We start from the raw sequence: 6,626 nt of genomic DNA, 5'->3' as shown, positions 1-6,626 counted from the left end.
AAAGAAGGAGAGATATGACTTTAAGCTAGAAATCTGGAAACTTGAGGATATGTGAAAAATTAAAAATAGGGAACTCTGAAACCACTTAAAGAGCTATTATTGAGATGATAGAAGTAGTCATAAAATAAATATGCAAATTTTCATGATTTGGGATTATGACAATCTTCAAAGATTACGGAAGAATCAGTTCAAAAAGAGTAAAAATAAATAAACAAACAAACAAATAAATAAAATAGATAAATAAATCTTTAAATGTCCCTCCATGCCCATCAGCTATTTTCAGTTGTCTGTTAATGTGTTCACATTCCTGCTCTATCTCTGTCTCACAGGCTTATATTTTTTTCAGACACAGAAGAGCCAAGACTTGTTTACTTACAGTTGTGTCCCCACTCCTTACATGGTCACAGTAGGAGACCAGTACTTATGTGTTGATATAAAGCAGAACCATGACAGAAGCCAGTGAAAAGCACCACTCCAGGGACCACCAAAGAACATGTAGATGCCATGTTTTAAACAGTAAATATGATTAAGATACATTTAAGATTGAAGTAAAAGAAAAATCGTGGCAAATACTTCTGTGTGTAGTTCTGAGCCAGTCCTAAAAAACTTGTAGACAAATACAGACCTAGCCTCTACTCCTAGAGAACTTATAGCTTAGTAGAATAAACATTTTTAGTGTTTGTAGAGTTTGTGTGTGATCTGTGTGTTCAAATAATAACAAAATGTATATATGAAAAAATGTATCTATGCAAAAAATTTACTGAGGTAATTGTTCTGAAATAGAAATGCATCATACTTTGGAATGTGTAATTGACTCAGCAAGGTGGGTGGGGGATAATTGGTGATTTTTAAGCTGGATGAATTCGATATTAGTCAGGCAAAAACTGTGGGTGGAAGGATAATTCCAGACAGGAAGAGTAGCAAATGTGAAGGTTTTAAGGAAAGGAGTTCAGTCAATGGCCAGAACTGAAGGTATCCATGGAAACTGTAACATTGTGGGTAAAAGCAGACAGGGTGACTGATCAGTTTGATAGACAGATACAATTTACTCAACTATTGTTCAACCAATGGGTAACTATTCAAGAATTTTTAATTAGAAAATGACAGACTTAATATTTTTAATTGTACATTAAACTTGGATAAAAGATGGATTTAAGTTCAGAAACAAGTCTTAAAATTATTGTTCTAATTAAGGTAGAAGAAAATCATGGCTTGAGAAAGGTGGCCCCACTGGAGAGGAAGACATGTGGGATGATTTATGACATAAAGAGGAGGTGTAATTGTTGTCTGGGTGATGTCAAAGTGGACATACACAGGAGAAAAGTTGTTTTCTGGATTCTGCTTTGAGTACTATAAGAGCAAAATTCTTATTGGAAATTTTGAAAACAAGTGGGAGTTGAGGTTCAGGTTTGGACACATTCAGATCAAAACTGAGGGAGCATACCAGCAGGACGGTCCTGTGGATAGTTCAGCTGCCTTGGTGAAATTCCAGGTATCTTTTAGCTCTAGGGTGTGGCACTGGAAAGATGCTGAGCTCTTTGAAGGTAAGAAAGCCTTTAAAGGAAAAGTTATGTTCTACTCTATTTTTGCTCAAAGCATACAAACTTGCAGTCATAATATGAATAAACACAGGAGATTTAATTGAAGCATGGTAACTATAGTTTAAACACTCTGTTGTTGAGCATAGAAGACAAATGTTCTCATTACAATCTCCCACACCTGCTCAAATGTCAACACTGGAAGGTGATAGCTATGGTAATAGTTTATTATACTAATTTCATGGTGTATACATATGTCAACGGTCATTTTTACTTTCTAAATATGTATTTCTTTGTCAATCATACCTCAATAAAGTTGGAAAAATATCATTGAGGAATTTAAGAGGTTTAAAAGGACATCAAAAGGAGGTAAAATTATAAAAATAGAACATCGTGACTAGATTACTCCATGCACATGCTATGCTTTTTACATACTGAGCTTTAGGGTGACTCATCATACTACATGTTAATAGCATACTGGAGAAACATAGTGACTATGAATAAAATAAAATTTAAAAAAAGGAAGCCTGGCAAAAAGCAACACTTTTTTGAACTTTTTTGACTTTTCCCTTTCTTTGGGTGATATATCTTTATAAATATTTTTTTCAGATCACTTGCTTTTTTAATATTACTTTTACTTTATTTATAGTACAGTCATTACCACCCCCCACTCAGTCCACCCTCCCACAGCTCCTCATCATTCAATTCCTCCACTCCCGTGTCTCAAGTGGATGTCCCCACCCCACCCCCACCAGGCCTCCCCACTTTCTGGGGCCTAAAGTCTCTCAAGGGTTAGGTACATCTTCTCTCGCTGAGGTCAGACTGTATATGTGTTGGGAGGGGAGGGAAGGGGAGGGGAGGGGAGAGAATGTGAACCAACACTTGTATGCTACCTGGTTAGTTGCTCAATGTCTGAGAGATCTCAGAGGTATTGGTCGAGACTGCTGGTCTTATTATTGGTCATCCTCCTCCTCAGCTTCTTCCAGCCTTTCCCTAATTCAACCACAGGGGTCCCTGTCTTCAGTCCAATGGTTGGGTGCTAGTATCTGCATCTGATTCATTCACCTGCTTGTTGGGTCTTTTGACCCTGCTCCTGTCTGTAAGCACATCATAGTGTCAGCGATAGAGTCTGGCCTCCCCTTGTGATGGCTCCCAAGCAGGGCACGTCACTGGACATTCTTTCTCTCAGTCTCTTCTCCATTTTTTGTCCCTACACTTCTTTTAGATGCAGCAATTCTGGGTCAGAATATTTGCCTGTGGAATGCCAGCCCCATTCCTCCACTTGATGCCCCGTTTTTTCTCCTGGAGGTGGATATTCCATCTCCCCAGTGTTGGGCATTTCATCATACAGGAGAGGATTGCTTGCAGGGTCTGACCTCCCTGGGAGTTTCTCACCTCCCAGGTCTCTGGTACATTCTAGGGGGTCTTCCCACCTCCCCCCAAGCCCTGAAGTTGAATATTTTCATTCATTCTGCTGGCCCTCAGGGCTTCTTTTCTGTTTTCCCCAACCCCCAATACCTGATCACATTCCCTTTTCCCCTGCCTTTCCCCACTCCCACTCAGTTCTCTCTCTCTCTCTCTCTCTCTCTCTCTCTCTCTCTCTCTCTCTCTCTCTCTCTCTCTCTCTCGGGAGTCAGATCACTTGCAGTTTTTAAAATACTTTTCCCCACTTCTTTTTTAATATATTAACCATTTTTTTCTTTTTCTTATATCTCTATTTTCAAAAATGGGAAATTAAAAAAATATAGGGACATTGTATATGCGAGTGAAATGGTAACAAGCAAACTTTTTTAAAAATTCTTTAGTGGTAATAAAATAGGAAAACTTTCTGACTGGAGTAATTAATTTTACAATAATATAAGTGACAGAAGAGTTATAATAGATGTTACAAATATCAAGTTGGTAAGAAAAGAGGAAATGAGCAAAGAAAAGATTGATATGGGAAGTTGTGTCAAATAAATACATTTCCTAGAAGTTATTTTTATTAAAAAATATTAAAGATTATGAAGAGTTGAAATCTGAAACCATTCAGTAAGTATGAATTGAATTTGGCTAAATTGTAGTTTGTAGAACCCCATTACTTAAAATTGAAAGGCAATATTGTCTTGAATGTATGAGATTTTTTTTTATCAGAGGTTTTACAAATATTGTCCTATATAATCAGTCTCTTGGAGCTTTAAAAATATGTTTCAGAATCCAAAATATCTGAACTACTGCTGTATAAAGTAGAATACAAGGCATCTGTGTGTCTTCACACATTTTTAATCCCAGAACACATGGCTTTCTCAGTGAGGGGGCTGTGAGCTTGTTTGTTTGTTTGCTTTGCTTAATTAATTAATTAATTAATTAAGTCACAGTCCCTGTTCTCCCACTCCCCACCTTGCGCAACAGTGAGGGTTTTTAAATGGTTCATGAAAGGTCACTCTGAGTAAAATGTAACTGTAATTAACTACTTCCCACGGTTATGAATGCCTAGCATTAGAGGTGCTATGACTTTCCATGTTCATTTGTATAATAAGTTCAGCTTTCACAACTCAGAAATGTTACCTAAACTATCTGATTAAGTTGTCATCAGGATGGTTTGAGAGACTCTTACTTTATCAACCAGCACCTTGAGCATTTCCTCTTACAGTGACTCTTTGAACAACCCAAGAAAAATATTAAATAATATTTCTCTTCCACAGTCTGGAGAACTTTGGTTGCATTTTTATTTCTTAAAGTCTTTTTTTTTTCATAAAATTGCTATTTTTCTTTTGTGATTATTTTTAACTATTGATTTTCTCAGTGCTACTTTTCAGTAATACTGAACTATAAATTGGTGTTAGTGTACATATGTAGGGAGCAAGATAATATGGCTGATAGATGTAAATATTATGAAAACATAGGATGTATTTTATATATTTTCTAACTTAGGATTTTTCTTAGATATCTTGACATATAAAAACACAGGTCTGAACAATTGAGAACATATTTTAAAAGCTATAAACTACATGGAAAAAAAATATAAAATTTCCATCCCTTCCCCTTGCTATAACGTGCTGCCAGTGATAATTTTTCTTACCTTAAAATATCATCAAATGAAAACCTTTTGTTAATTAACTAGCAATGCTGCTGGCATTATGAAATTGTGGAATGCTTCTTGGATGAAGAGTTTACACACAAGCAATGAGTACACTCTCATGATTGTTGACTAAGAATATTTGCAGTAATTACTGTGATTTCACCCTTCCGGGTAATAGAGTCAACCCTTCATATGAAATACCAGATGGGAGAATGTACCTAACATAATCTAAATAAAGGAAATCCTGTTCATTTTTTTAAAAAGTAATAAAAATAAAACACAAACAAACAAATAATCAAAACCTCATACCTTTAGTTATTAGCAAACAAAAATCCAGTTCCCCTAGGACTGGATAGTTTGCTAGGGTTCCAGAACCAGGAATAGCTCACACTTGTGTTTGTGTGTGTTTGCTCACATGCATGTGTACTAAGACAAAAGACCATTGATTTGAAAGAAACCAAATAATCAGCCCTGAAAATATACACAATAGTATATATACAATAGTAATACATAGACTGAGAAGATTGTATTGGAAATATGTACAAACCAATTATGTATATAATATCTAATAATTAAAAAAGAAAAGAGGCAATGAAATTGAAAGAGAGTGAGGGGGGTATGGAAAGAGCTAAAGGGAAGACTGGAAACACAAAAACTATTATAATTATTTCAAAAAATAAAACTAATAAAACTGAATTCCCAATATTTATTTTTAAAATCAATCTACATATAGAAAAGTATAAACATTTTTGAGAATGGGTCTCTTTGTATAGCTCTGGCTGTCCTTCAACTCTCTCTGGGCTCAAACGCACAGAGATCTGCCTAATTCTATCTCCCAAGTGCTAGAGTTAAAGGCACATGCCACCACTGCTGAAAAATACAAACTTTTTACAGTCAATAATTACTCATTTTTAGAACATACTTTCAAACTATTATCTCAGTGCAAAACTATTCTAATAATAAAACTAGACAAGCACACACAAAAGTAACTAAAATTATTTCTGATTAGCATAGATGCAGAAACCATAAAGCATTAGGAAGCCAAATCCAACAAATTATTGACAGTAATCTATTCCAAGGATGGCATAACATGCAAAACAATGTATATGATCTACCATATCAATACAATAAATGGAAAAATCAATATTATCATTATGAGAAGCAGAAATGTATTTGATATACTTGAGCCCTGCTACAAGATTCAAAGCTGATATTTAAAATTTGAATGGGCTTCTAGTTACTGATAGCAGATGATCAAAGAAATAAATTTTTACACTCTACTTATATTAGTAGCAAAATTAAGAAAAGAGAAAAATGTAACAAAAAAATAGAAGTTTTCCACAATGTAAATGCTGAACAAATGAATAATGAAAAGGCATCCCATGCTCACAGATGGAATGAAGTTGTATTCTTTAAATGTGCCTGGACAGATGGCTTAGTGATTAAGAGAGCATCCTGATCTTCTACAGAACCAGAGGTTACATCCCCTGGCTCATGAGCACTGTAACTCCAGCGCCAGGAGATATAATGTCCCCTTCTGGACTCTGTCGGTACACAAGCACATGTGGCATTGACTAACATAGAAGCACACACAATTTTACTTTGATGTCAAAGTATACTACTGACACTCTTCACGTATCTAGAAAAAAAATAACAATTAAAATTTATACTAAAAGAGAAAGAAAATGCCAAGCTCACCCTAATGAAAGGAACAAAGCTTAAGGAATTATACTACCTGAGTTCAAAATTTACCACAGTGAGATCATCAGCTTTACAATAAACATAATGTATTATTTTTAGAAATTATAAAACATAATAACTTATAATTTTGAAATACAGTGAGAAACTAAATAATTAAACAGAATAGAGATCTTAAAATTAACCTCACAAGTCTACATTGAGTTGATTTTTTTTAACGTGTTGAGAAAAGGTATTAGAAAACAATCTGTTAACATTCATATGAAAAATACAACTACATCCTATCTGCTCATCAATCCAAATTCATTCAGGCCCTGGTTTGCTATCAT

This window comes from Mus musculus, chromosome 5, assembly GCF_000001635.26.
Source record: "Mus musculus strain C57BL/6J chromosome 5, GRCm38.p6 C57BL/6J".
Classification (NCBI taxonomy): domain Eukaryota; kingdom Metazoa; phylum Chordata; class Mammalia; order Rodentia; family Muridae; genus Mus; species Mus musculus.
Note: the sequence above shows the minus strand (reverse complement) of the source record.